The sequence below is a fragment of the Tauraco erythrolophus genome, chromosome 8, assembly GCF_009769465.1.
Source record: "Tauraco erythrolophus isolate bTauEry1 chromosome 8, bTauEry1.pri, whole genome shotgun sequence".
In the NCBI taxonomy this organism is placed as follows: domain Eukaryota; kingdom Metazoa; phylum Chordata; class Aves; order Musophagiformes; family Musophagidae; genus Tauraco; species Tauraco erythrolophus.
In genome coordinates, this window is record NC_141472.1 from 36,946,311 (window position 1) to 36,961,096 (window position 14,786).

Here is a 14,786-nt window from a genome sequence, read left to right on the forward strand (position 1 = left end):
CTATTTGAGCAAGACAAGCTTGGAATGAAGTTGCATTGTTGCATAAAATATTAAATGTAAGAAGTTATCCATTCCTATGGTTTAAATTTGATCTGGAATGAAATAAATCTTTGAATTTAAATAAAGCACATAACATTAGTTGAATGGAAATAGTTGAATGAAATTTTATGGATCAGTTTAGTATATCTTCTCCCATATTTTTAGCCAAAAATTTAATTAAAATGATTATACTATTTTTTATATGGCATTAGTCAAAATCAGCTGAAGTCAATGTCAAAGTACCTGACTGAGTTGAGAGGAACAGGGTTAGATGTAGAGCTTGGGATTAGGCCATGATAATTAAAAGAAAATCACCATCAGAATGATTTAATCATAGATATATCTTGACACAGGATTATTGCCCTTGAAGCGTGAACTTAATTATTGAATCTGCTGCCGGGAATCCTCAAATACTATTGAAGTTGAAAGTACTTAGGGCCTCTGAGATGCCCCCACTTCTGAGATGGACCTGCTCCAACAATGGGATCATTGGGTTCGTCAGCACGGGAACGCATAAGCAGAATATATAATCTCTGTGTTGCATTTACACTGCTGATGTGTTTGCTAATGATACAGAATGATTACATTCACGAGTGGGTTGGCTGTTAACCTAGGAAATCTAGGATGCCGTGCAAAGTATTACGAACATAGTAAGAAGGAAAAAACACTACAGTATGAATAAAATAAAATAATTTTGCTTGTTCTCCCATCCTCTTGCTAAATCCATGGGCAATTTTCAAAACAAGAACTATGAAAAGGCTCTTCTTTCACCAGCAATCGGCTCATATGGAAGATATTGGCAATCTTTGAATTCCAAAGAACAGATAGATAAATATATAAAGATAGATAGATAGATAGATAGATAGACAGACAGACAGACAGACAGATAAATCAGGACGATGACAAAACTCCCCATAATATTTTTAAGCTCTTGTTAATCAATCTGTCCAAACAGACTGAAACAACATTTGAAAAAAAAAACCCAACCAACCAAACCCTGCTGCATTTAGATTTTGTGTGCCAAGTTACAGCTCAGAGATCATTTTTATAGCTGTAATAATCCTGACTGTGGGGTAAAACTGCTGCTGGCGTTCCTCAAACTGCTGTGGCACTATCAGGAACCTCTATATTATAAGGAGATATTTCTGCCCATCATCTCCAATTTCCAGATAATGTACTGACTTAATCACCACTCTCCACATTACAAAGCAGGCAATCTTTCTGTCTTTTGCTCTTTTTTTTACATCTTGGAACAGTTGCATTTCAGTCTTCTATACACCATCTACTCCCACATCTGTCTCACACTATATAGCTTTTCTTTACAATTCCTGCCATGCTTATTTTTGTTGCTACATTGAAATCTTGTGCATAATTATGTGAGGTTGCTATGGAGATTATGTGTGATTTGTCACGAGGAAAACCTATTGTGTTTGAGATAATTCTGCACACTAATGACCACCGAATCTTTCTTCTCCCCCACCCTGGGGACTAGGAGAAACTACCTGCCTGGATGTTCACAGCTTCAAACCAGATTTTATAAACAGAAAAGTTTGTGTTCTGCACAGAGGACAAGAATTCTCCCTTTTTTAGGCAGATGCATATGAACTGGTACAAGGTGATGGTTTAACAAAATGTTGATGTCCATGTTTTTGAAGAATGCATGAGAGAGACTTTCAAAGTGTCTCTAAAGTTATTTTCTTTTCCTTTCGTGAATATGTCTTTCATCAATGCTCGTGATTCCTATGAAGAAGATATGGTGCAATATAAACTCAAACTAGATATTGAGTGGACAGAACTTAGAAAATCATGGAGACAACAGTACTTTGAAACATTAACTTCTCCGTCCCTAGCTCTGTATCCTTTTCAGAGTTGGGAAAGCTTACAGTGTGATTGATGACTGCACATCAGTCACAAGCAATTCAGGCCATCCAGCTTGGGCTGAACAATAGCTAGAGGCTTACACACAGCTTTCAACCAAGGTCATGGGTTAGTCCTTCCTCACCCCAGCTAGCAACTTCCCTCCTTCCTCAGGCTGGGACTATCTCAGGAAGAATATGCATTTGCATAGCAAGAGGACAGGAAAATAGGAACACGCCAAATGTTTCCACCATGGAAGATCCAACTAAAGAAATCACAGGGATTAGGTAAGAAAATCTCTCCCCTTTCAGGCAGAGGACGTAGACAGAGCACAAAGACAGCAAGTTTCTGGGAGTGAAGAAATGTACTCACAGAAACAGGGCTTTCATAACAAAAGTGCAATTCAAGGAGCTGTTTTAAAAAATCTGTTCATGTCACAACTCCAAAGTAAAATCTAAAGCCTCAAACAGTCACAGACTCTGCAGTTCAGGTCATCATTATGTGGTTTCCATAAAGCTTGCTGGTGTGATACCTCTTCCTACCCTGGTAACACTGGATGGAAGGGAAGTGGCAAAAAGTATAGATGCAGAAAAATAATGAGATCTTTGAAAACATTGAAACATTCATCATCTTCTGCCATTCTTTCATTCCTCATAAGTGACTCTCATCATTTTTACTGCTCTCCTACAGATCACCTTGTAATTTTTACTTTTATGCAATTAGTGATGAATGTTTGCTGGCCTAAGCATTTCTCAAATCACCAGTAACAGAAAAAAACATTAAGATGCAGCTTGGAACAGAAGGACAAACACACCCTGAGGTGTATGTATCTTTATGCAGAGCAACTGCTGTCTTTCCCACATAATCTTATATTAACCTGCTGCTCAGGACTGCTGACTATGAGCACAGGAATACATCTGAAACAGAGAGAATCCTTAATTAAAACCCGACTCTTGATTAAAAATATAACTACTACAGCCAAGCCTTTGAAAAAAAAAATCCATATGACACCCTTTCACTCAGTGATTTAGACTTCAGAAGCAACAGGACTTTGAATGATTCTTTTGTATCTTCCATCCCCTACATTGCACGCTTATCATACAGCCTGATGCTTGCAATACTTTGATTGCTGCCCTACCATGCTCTGAAGGGGTAATCTGCTTCAAAAGCTGCATAAATTGATTGGCCTGACTTTGGTGACATTAAAAAAAAAATTGGAGTTTGCTCTGGTGGTTCATAATGTTGCCAGAACCCTTGAAGGAATTTACAACCTCATTATGCACAAATGGGAATGCATTATTCTATATATTGCTAATGTTACAATAGCATTGAATAATAGAGCTTTTTACTATTTGAAAAGCTCTTCTACAGCACCTTTTGAAGGTAGTTGATAAAATACAGTCAGGTAAAGCCAATTATTGACTTTAATGAGGCTGTTACACTACTTTATGCATTTTAAGGATTTTTTGTGATTAGAGTTAACAGAGAAGTCTGAGAGTTATTTTAAAGTAAGAATAAACGAGAGAAAAGGAAGGAATGGTGGCTAAACACTCAATTGCGTGCCTTCCTTATACTGCCCAGGCGTGCAGGTTCTGCAATGCTGTGTACAAGAAAATTGTGCAATTCATCGTGTCCCGGACATACGCCAAAGATGTTCTGCAAAAGAAAGGGTGAGTAGAGGTGATCTGGAAAGGGCTTTTAATCTGTGTGATAAATTGCCAAATGCCATTACATTTAATGAGTTCCATCAATGCAGTGCTGCAATAGCAGAAATAAATAAATAAACATATAAAGCCCTATCAAAAAACTAGTATAAACAGTTACATGAATTAATAATAAGAATCCTATTAATGCCTGCATAATTTAAAGAAGTCAATGAAGCCAATTTTAAGTTTTAGTAATGTATATTTGGTGCTTTGTAGTCTAATTTTCTAAAGAGGTCTTAATGCTCTTTTTCCCTATTATTCCCTCTGCCCGCCCCCCATTTATGGAATGAGCTCTCCCGGAAAAAAGCATGAAATTTAATGGAAAATTGTATTTTCTGCAGGATTTTAAAACTGTATTACGAATCTCTTTTTGCTGTAGAATACCCAGTGGCTTAAATAAAAGTGCAGAACCATCATTTACATCTGTAACAACTGAGAAAAATGTCCATACGATCCTTGGAAGCCTGGTAGAAGAATCTATTGTTTCCAGTTTTCAGATCCTATTACTGACATTTTATTAAACTAAAAGACCCTTCAGGAAAACCTTCATATTTGGCTAAATATTAAAGAAATTTTCATGTATATACATATTTTCAGGAGAAGAATTTTACACCTTAGCACCCTCATATAGGAAAACAGATCAGTCTTGACCTGCACTGAAGAAATGAGGTTGTGAGTGAAAATTCTCCTGTGCTTCTTTCTAACCAGCAGATATTATTCCTGCATTTCCAAGAAATAATTCTTGGTCATTTGGTTAAAAAAATTAAGAGAGTAAGTTGTGAGCAGAAAATCAGAGTCATGAACAAGAGGCATCTACATATCATTAGAAATAATGAATCTCAAGTCGTGGGTAGTTCCACAGTAGAGAAATGAGAAAAATGTGTTGTTTGGCATCAATGTTTGTTTGCAGAAAACATCTGTTCTGATTTTCAGCTACTGGCTGTGGCAAACACACTTTTGCTCCAGCTCCAGAAATGACTTCGGTAGTCAGCAATTGTGAATTACTGGGAGTTAATGTACAGATCGGTGTCTGGGATGAAATCTTGATCCCTGCACGGATCGATGTCTAAAGCTCCCATTGGCCTCAGCAGAGTCACAGTGTTGTACCCTATCCTCACCTTCCACAAACAGGGTTTATTTGGCTGATCATAAGTCTCCCTATAAAATTCATTTAGTAGTTTCCAGATTACAGTGAAAGGGACAGCCTTGCCCTCTGCTAAGCTGAGATCCGGGCTCCTAAATTTGTTCCCTGTCTAGCGAGGACAGAAAGGCAGCTACCTGCAGGCTAAAACAGAAATCTGCAGGTAGGCAATGTGCAGCTAGGTAATGTGTGCACCTTGCAGAATACCATTGGCTCTGTGGCTTTGTGAAGTGTTTACCCACCATCTATAAATAATTCTTTAAAACTGGTTGTTTACAGCTGACATCCAGGCTGCCAGAAACTAGAGGTTTGACTTTAGCTCCAGTGGCAAGTGGGCATTTTATTAAGGGTCTGCACTGGGGCAAAGTTGAGTCAGTCTGGGAAATGTTCCTGCGCATCACCTTTAATCATCCTGCTATTTACAGTATATTCATAACCTCAGTTTTTCACCTCATTTCTGACTAGGGGGATTCAGGTGTTTTGGGCCATCCTGTTGGCACGTCTCACCAGGCAGCACATTTGCAGGAGGTCACTTTTGTTTTGCCCAATTAACATTGGACACTTTTACCTGAGAAAATTCTTGCATATGGCACAAGCTACTTTTATTTACCTTTTGTTAAGTAAACGATGATCTGAAAATAATAAAAAAAAAAAAAACAACAAAAGATTGAATTTGAACTGCCAAAGAGTTACAGTAGCTACACTGGAAGAGTGCCAGAGATGAATGAAGAGGGCAACATGTTATCCTGTGACTCTGCAGAAATAAAATGACATTTGAAAGCTGCTGGTGATGTCTGTTTTAAGTTGCAGTGCAACTGACAGTGATGTTACAGGCTGACATCAGTCACAGCCCTACACTGTAACAAGGAAAGAACTCACAGATATGCATTCTCTTAAAAGCACAGAGCAGTGATATTGTTTGCTGCCCTTTTCTCCTCCTCAAGTGGTATACTCATTTGTGGTTTGAAATTCTTTTCTTCCATTCGGTAAGTTTATCAGATGCTTTCTGTTTTGCTGTGCAGCAAATGGCAATTATTTATCTGTTATGAGAATGTATTTAAGAAAATGTAAGATATGAGAAACTGCTGCTGAGCATCCCATCTATGGCGAGGGCTGTATACCCATGTCTACGTTTACATCTCAAGCTAAATTAATAAAAATAAGTAAATAAAAGTAAGGTATAAGGTAGAATCTGTTTAACGTGCTCAATACATTGAATGCAACAATGCTCAAACTCGCCTAAAACGCTATGCGTTGTGTTCAGTCCAATCACACAGGAGAGAGTAAACATTTTAGGTTTAAGTGATTGTCAACAAAGATAGTAAATACTACAGAGAAATATCTGAGAAACATTTCAGCTAAACTTATTTTAAAATGAGGTATTTCAACTTTCTGTCCTGTGAGGCCAATGGAGAGAAAGCCTGACCACGAAAGCTCGGGTGAGAGAGCAGCAAGCAGCAAGTGCCTCTGGAAGTTGACTCTGCAGCTGGATACTGATCAACCCTTTGTATTTCTGACTGGAGTTGGAAAATTAAAGGCTCTCTGTCTTCCAGTGTCCAGCATTTCCAATTAGCTACATTTGCAGAAGTGTTCAGCCAAAAGAGGAGGGTTTGCACTGCACTTATGGCTCTATACTTACCGCAGTCTGAGCCAGGGCACAGCACTCTAATATCGTCTCAAGTCTCTAAAAAAACTACTCCTGATCACCTCTATTCAACCCTAGTTCCCTAAAAATTGAAAATACCTTTCCAAAGAGTCACAACATTATTTACCTTCTTCAACTGCAAACCAGATACTAGAGTACTACATAGCCTCTAAGGTATGAAATTTAATTCAAAAGGATTCAGACTCATCCCAGCTCTCCTCCTTCATTTCAGCAATATTTTTCTCACTCAGTTGCTTTCAAAAGCATAAGCTCATTACGTGCTGTCCAACACTCATCAGAAGATTATCATGTATTAATTTTCAAACCTAATATTGCATTTCTTCCTCATGATAAAGTTTCTCATAACAGAGCACCAGAAATTACTTTAGAGTGGCAATTTGTAAAGAAGATTAGTCTGGCAAAGTGGATCTGAAGAGTTTGTTTCTAATTATTTCGATAAATGAGCTATACAGGAGATTCTAATAGGAAGTTCCAATAATCAAGCAATTTATGCCAAAATAAGTTCTAGTATTCTCCACCTTCAGATTCTGCATTTATTCCATTAAGATCTATAGACATTTGTGAATAACACTAGAGTACTAAAGTAACAATGAACATTTATTTTATTACCCAATTTATAAAGTACACACATCGTGTGGTTGCGTTTGGATTCTATGTAATTATGTCTTATACTGAAAGGAGTTTTATCACATTAGGTGGACTGTGTTATGCATCTGTGATCAATTCTGAGCATTATTTCACAGCTCAGTGCTTTGAGCACAATAAAGAGAAGCTAAAGGCTTTGGCTATCATTTTGCATATGCATTAAAGTTGACCTGGAAAAGAGCACAGCCTTTAATAATGCCTTACAATTTTAGGTTGCTCATGACAGAACAAACAATCATTCTGGGATGTGTTATCTTCCCTCAGTATCAGCTTTCCAAACCTCAGAATTATGAGATCAAAGTGACAGCAGAGAAAACTTTGCACATGTCACACGGGCTCAGCCAGGACCCTGAACCACACACGTACCATACTTTCAAAATGTACAGGCATTCACTGCCTCCATCTAGGTCTGAATTATGCAAAGCTCTAATACAGCAAATCAGAAATGAACATTTGAACACCACTGAACTCATCATATGCTTCATGTATGAGCTCCAACATTGTTTTTGAGACCATCCATTTGTGTTCCTATCTTATATATATATATAGATACCAAATAGAAAGATCTCAGTGAAATGCCACCCTGCCAGTCTACGACTAGCCCTCATCCCAAAGCAGAAGAGCTGTAAGACTGACATGTCTGAAGCAAGACTTATGTTGAAATAAATGCCAGCTGCAATGCGGCACTAAGCACCTGGTGACAGGCAGCACAGTTATCCTGGAGGTGACAGCCCTGCTGATTCCTGCCTGGCGCTTCCCAGGCATGAGGGTCTGAGGGGACTCATCCCATTGAGGATGGCACTTTAAAGAATTTCTAACTAAACATGAGATTTTTTGCCAGTCAGGACTGTAGTAATATTCTTAGTTGAATGTCACCAGGAGAGAAAGTATTTCAATCTTTTGAGTTAATTAACAGAAATTGATAATTACATCTATTATTCATTTGCAAGGCTTAATATTTTTGTCTTCAGTGATGCAGCCCAGATAGCGTCAAACAAAGCAAGCATGAAAGAACAGGGGGAAAAAAAAAAAGAACTGCTCTGACTCGTTAGTAAAGTATTCCCTATTCACACTCCATACATGTACTTATGCTCACTGACAGGTAGGAAGTGGAAAGAAATCATGGAAAAACACCAAACTGCAGCTCATTCTGGCCTATTTCATATATTTTCCCTAAGCTGCAATCTACTTGGTTCTCTCCACCAGCTTATTCATGAACCTCTGGGCATCTAAAAGGAGATATTATAAATAATCCACTTTATCTTTCCCTTCTCGTTCTACAGGAGAAATAGCTTAATTTATGGTGTGTCCATTTGTGTACTCAACTAAGCTAGCTGAGTAGGTTATATAGGGGATGAAATTGCTGATGTAAACCTAAAACTGAGGAAACAAATTTGACCTTTAATTCTGGGAAGAGCTGATATTCTCTTTATTTTACATGGCTTCTGGAAAAATTCGTTATTTCCTACAGTCTTGATCTTCCCACAGTAAAAAGTAGCTTCTCTGCTCTTTGGGATGTAGCTGTTTGGAATATGTTAGCCATGAAAGAAGAAGCAATCTCAAAGGTAGAAATGATCAGTCAACAGATGGCTTTTAAAGATGAGGGTTTGAGAGCTTGGACTGATCTGTCTACTCAACAGAGAGTCAGCACAGGGAACGGAGAACCAAGGTGATGTCCATAATGACATACATTGCCATGTGGACTGGCACCCACTTGGAGATTTTTCAGGCTACTCGGCTTCATTCCTATAGATAATGCTCTGTAATACTCAGTATTATGAATCATGAACGTGCACATCGTGTTGGCCAGGCGTATGTCCAATAGCTTAGGTTGCAACCTATCGACTGGCTGTGGATGAAACTTAAAAATTAGCTGCCAGAGAGCACTTCCCACAAGTGCACAAAGCAGCTCCGCTCAGTGGAGTGCAATTAAAAGAAGAGGTTGTCATGCTGTTGTAGAAAGCGTTGATTGTGCATTCATCAGTCCTCCAGCAGAGTCCCTTCATTCCTGCCAAGGCTCCCTCTGTGCCTCTCTGTCTGCTTGGATTGCTGGGCAGGAATGCAAGTCAGCTAACAAATGATGAATTTAAGGGCTAACGAGTAGTGCTTTGTTGAATGCTTCTTTTGATAGAAGTTCAATCATGGTCAAATTTGCTCACAAACAAAGCTGAAGGGCTAGTAAACACACTGGAGAGAAGAAGAAAATTGTAGTGACCTATAATATCAGGACACATGGAAACTTGCAACTATTTCATGCTTTTGAGTGAATTAGCAGAGAGAAAAGTAGTATAAAAGGGTACCTAGGAAATTTTGATAGATTACACAGAGGTTTGGTGATATCATTCTGCTGTTTCACACAAGTGTGATATAACTGTGTTGTCATCGCCAGGAAATGCTTTGTAGGATTTTAGGACCAAAAAAAGTCCTCAAAAACTTGTGGAAAAAATTCAACTTCTGCTATTGTAGATTGACACTTGACTTGTGAAGAGGAAATAGTCCAAATTTGAGATGTTACTTTATTTTAATGCCGCATGGCAACCATCACCACAACTGGTAGATGCAATATGTTAATCCGAGCATCTTTTAAAAAACTGAAAGGAGCTGACATACAGAACCTTGCCCAGTGCTTTCTGAAGGTAGGGAAAAACTTTGTAAGAAGTTGAGGAAATGAAAATCTTCATTTTCTGTAGTTCAGAGAAAAGTTTTTTGTTTGTTTGTTTGTTTTTTATCATGGAGTTCTCTTGTACTAAATTCAACCTTACACTGCTGAAAGGGTGTTAAACCTTGGTTTTCAGCAGGAATTCAAGAATCAGCTACTGACCACTTGTTTTAGTTATTTAACCTTCTTAGGAAGACATGTAGGGCTGAAGCCATTGCAGCTGTGCCTACAAAGGTATATCATTCATGAGCTTTCTGTATCAAAGACACTAGTACAAAGTGCCTGGAGTATCATGGATGTTAGAGACAGTGAGAAAAGGACTGAGCTGATTTTAAAACTATTTTCTCCATTTCATCAAGGAGACAGAGTAATCATTTTCTTTCCCTTTTGCATGCAGAAAATAAGTTTCCTAAGAGTTTTTAGCAGCTAATCCACATTTTATTACTCTCTTCACTAACTCTGAGGAAATACGGAGCTTATTTTAGTGAAAATTTACCGTAGATTACGGTAGCTTGAAAGTTATGTGATGAAACTCAAAACCAGACTCAGTGCTGGAGATTTTCCAATTCATTTCAAATGAAAGGTGTGCCAAGCTCACAAATATATCTATAAAGGGAGCCAAGCAAGTGCAGGATAATACAGCATCCGAGTTTTGATTGTCACAAATAAGTAAAACCCCAAGCCAAGCAAACTTTTGTTCATGTAAAAATCCAAACAAAAGTTGGAAAAAAGCTCACAAAACCTCTGTTACACTTCTGATTTGTCTACCTGCTTTCCCAGAGCACCCTTTGGGGTGCAAAGAACAGCCAAAGCAAGGTACCTCCTCTATCCTACACTGAAATGAGTTGGACAAAACATGTACACAGCATTGTAAAAAGCATTAAATGGATATTCAGTGTAACTGCATACTTGTTCACATTCATTCAGAGTAAATAAGAAATATGTTAAGTAAGTAAAGCTACTGTGCTCCTCTGGAGATCACGTCTTTTGTGCAGACTGCAACACACTGCGGGAGATATTTGTTGTAGCTTTTGCTTAAGGCTGGCGCCACTATGACAATTCAGCTGCAGAGCAGCATAGTCTAATTTATTTACTCTAGAAAATAATCTACCAAGTCTGACCCAGTAATATAGATTACAGTTGTTTACGTATGTTCGAAATACTGCTTAAAAAAGGTAAAGAGATAACTTAGTGAGTCTCTCTATAGCATGTAATCAGTAGAGTATGTGCTGATACTGATACTCTGCAGGTACTCTACTGATACTCATAATCTACAGTATGGAGAGAGAATCCATTCATCACAGAGCAGATTATTATTAATAAAACACAGTCTAATTCTGTACCCTTCTATTATCTAGATTAGAACAGATCAGTGAACCGATAAACACGGCTGGGGAATCCAGATGTACCTTTCTTTCCCAGAGCAAAGCCTGCCTGCTTTGCACCCTCACATATACAGTTAAGCTCCTTCCTGAACGAAGACAAGCTCAATAGATGTAGGGATGCTCCTGTCCATGTATTAGGGCCTCTGGTAGTATTTAAAGCTGCAGACTTTTAAAGTTAGATTGATACATCCCTAGCTATAATAAAAAAGATGTTATAATGAATTAATATAGTAATCATGTAAATGCACATTCCCAAAGAGGCTGTGGTACAAAAGTTACCTCATCAATACCTAACTATTTTAACAAATGAAGGTTTTTATATTTAATCTGAATCCCATGGTCTGTATTATTCATCACTGCGGTCACATACTACTTGTTATTGAATTCCTTCACCGTGTGACTGAAGCACTGCCAGGGCCAGTGATGCACAGAGGATCTACGGCCATTCGACCAAAGCAACACATTGTGCTGGTGAGACGATTTAAATACACAACAGTAGGTACCTGGGTATCCAGACCCTCTGGTCTAGCCAATGTGAAGCCACAAGCTGTGCTGAACTAAAAGGCAGAATTCCAGGCGGGAAACCCAATCTCCAGGAGGCAGTCGGGACACTTCCTCACTAGGTAACTTTTAGGTTACCGCTTCTTGTAATTTTGTTATTCATACAGAAAAACTGCAACTTATTTCAGGTTAAAAAAATATTCAAGCACTGCAAAGCTCTTGAGAAGTGTAATACAATCAATGAAGATAAATATGACAAGCACTAATTGTTTTTCTATGTGACCTTTCTTTTATTTCTGAGGATATGCTCACATCATGGCATGCTACCACAACTTTGTTAGCTAAGACGTAGGAGATGGCCATATTGCATCTCATTTTGTATTTGCAAAGAAAGCCCACGCAGGTCCTCAGCTCCTTTACCTCAGCTAAGGTGAAACCACTCCCTAACCTGCTGATGACTTCCAAATCGAGGAACAGCACATCAAAACCAGGAATTCTTTTTAAGTTGTCATTTTAGCCTGGTGTCCTTTGTGAGCTTGATACCACTTAGAGTTTCATTTCCCATGCTTTTAAAATGTAAGAGTTCTCTTGGCAAAACCCGCAGGTTTCCCTAAAGCATGCAGGGATGCAGACTTCCAGAACTGCTCTAGATGCAGAGCTTCTCACTGGAATGGGCAGGGAGGAAGGGTCAGACTCAGGGCTCCTACCCCACCCTCACCCCTCTCCCATGGGAACTCATGTCCACTGGCACACTGCACCCATCTTCCCCCTTTGCATCTCTTTCCACTTTCAAAACTCTGTCTAAATACGGTCATTTCCTGGTAACTCACCATGCTATTTGAGCTGGTTTTACTACTTTGTTTACATTTAAACTTCCTCTTCTTTAAAATTCTCTGGACATATTTACATTCACATCGCAGAGTAAACCCCCTGGGTGCAGAGCAGCACACTGAGAAGCTCTGGAGGGCTTCCTGATGGGACGAGCAGCTTGTTGCTGTTCTATTTTAGACTCGATGTTTGTTAGTTATCTCCAAGATAACATCAGACACTGACTTACATGGATCAAGGAAAAAATCCAGTTCTCCTTCATTAAAAGTGTTTGCCCTATTCTGCCTGAAGCTAATATACAGTAGACATAAATTTCAGAGCTAATGAATGGTATCTCAAGGAGCTGAGCTTTAGTGGGGAGCATTACTAGAGTTCTGTCATGAAAGTCATGTCTGTCCTTGCTGAATCCTGGATAAACAGAGGTTTTAAATGCTGGAACAGTGTCAAGGGTTTTATAAAGCTGCCACCATTTATTTACTTGTGCAGCAGAGTTTGAAAGAGTCTAAAAGAGTGTATGCTTGTAAATTACTCTGCGGAGTGGGGGACCAGAAGATGTGTGACTGTTTTGTGTAATTAACAGAGAACCAAGGAAACTATTAATAACATATGAGACCTGTGTTATTAATATTCCATGTTATTTCTGGTGTTAAACAGGCAGTATCTTCAAGTTCACATCTCCAACTCCACAGATCTATTTGTGGCCTTAGCTCTGCTCACCAGAGGTACCTCCGAGCAGATCACACGGCTTCATGCACAGCACAGAAAGAGTAACCAGTGCATCTGTCTGCCAGAAAGAATTCTGATTTTTGAACATGGTTCATCACATTTAATTCCAAGTTGGGAGCACAAAAAGTAACTGAAACTGATAACTGGAGTGTAAAGAAAGCACAGATTAATGTCAGGCGAGAACAGAAAAACCCTAGTGATGCTTGCCAGATTTTCTATTCCTGGTCTGTCTTTGTACAGTATATAACCAGCTACGTAAGATGTCTAAAACACAGAGCTTTGGCAAATAAAAGACTTTCCACTTATAATTTTACCACTCTCCCTTCTCCTTGTAGTTATATATCCTATAAAAGGAAGATTTATTGAGGCGTGTTCCAATAAATGCTGCGCATTAGCTATAGTTATGTATATCCTTAACTTGTCAATCCTTGAAGTTCTGTACTTCACACAAATTTTTATTGCAGGAGACCAACTCCACAGTTCTTACATTAATTGTTTCCTCACTGCAATCCATGAAGCATTTGCCAGGGTTAAAACTTACAGGTAAAACAACAAACTATCAGTGTCTGAGAAAGCTTCAGTCAGACAACAGACAAAAAGTTTGCCATCCAGCACGGTCCTGTTGGCAGGACCCTAGCTGGAGGATGCTCTGCTACAAAGGGTGAGCCTTTGTCTTTGTTTTAGATAACCACTGAATTAAAAAAAAAAACCTCTAAAGCAGAACTAGAATGTACCTATCTATTACCTACTGGTAGCGATTAGTAAATATTTTGCCAAACGTATTTGTTTGTTTATTATTGTAGGGGGAATAGACAGCTCTGGACTCTTGATTGCAAGTGTCTGGATGGTACTTGACTGCAGCCTCCGAATTGGGCACCCAACACACAGTGGGTAGAGCAAGGCACCTCTGTACTTGGCATGCTGGCTACTCCAGGCTCCTCTCCTCATTGTGAAGGTTCCAAATGGACCAGAAATTTAGCACCCCACACCTCATGCCAGGCTCTGGGCTCCATAGCCAGGGAGGTCAGGCATTGAAACACCCCAAACTTTTATGGGCCCTAGCCTTAGATGTCCTCTTGGAGAACAGAGCACAGCTCACCCAACAGTTTCCCCCTTCCCTGGTGAAGCTCGGTGTGAGCTGATCCTTGTTGCTGCAGTCTCGGCTCAGACAGCAACAGGAGCGGAACGAGGTATTTCCCTACCTAAGACGTGAGCTTTTATTGGACCTTTCTTGAGGGTCATGTTTTGAACCCAGCTGCTCACACTTGGGAACCAACAGAGCACCAGTATGTTATCCCTGGGTTGGTCACAGAGAGGTGACACAAAGTGCTGACAGCCAGCTGAAAGGTACGGCTCTAGCTCAGCTTTTAATTTATCCCGGCCCAGCAGAAGCACTGGGGAGCACCGAACAGTGCAACAACATACTTATCTTAACTTTTGTCATAAGCTGGTGAGTTCAGAGAACTTAAGGAAAAAAAAATCCAGCTACCTGATAGATTTTCCTCAGGATTATGAAATTCTAATTAAGATTTTCAATGAAGTTATTAAAAGTACGGGTTAAGCTGAAGTCCTTGTCACCAAACATGACAGAGTATTAAAACATTACACAATGAAGCATAAACAACAATGTGCT

General features: G+C 39.2%; 1 protein-coding gene across 2 annotated transcripts in view; it reads right to left on the minus strand.

The window, feature by feature from the left end:
• NCKAP5 (NCK associated protein 5) overlaps positions 1-14,786 on the minus strand; it is a 374,281-nt gene that overhangs the window by 295,990 nt on the left and 63,505 nt on the right. The window lies entirely within an intron of this gene.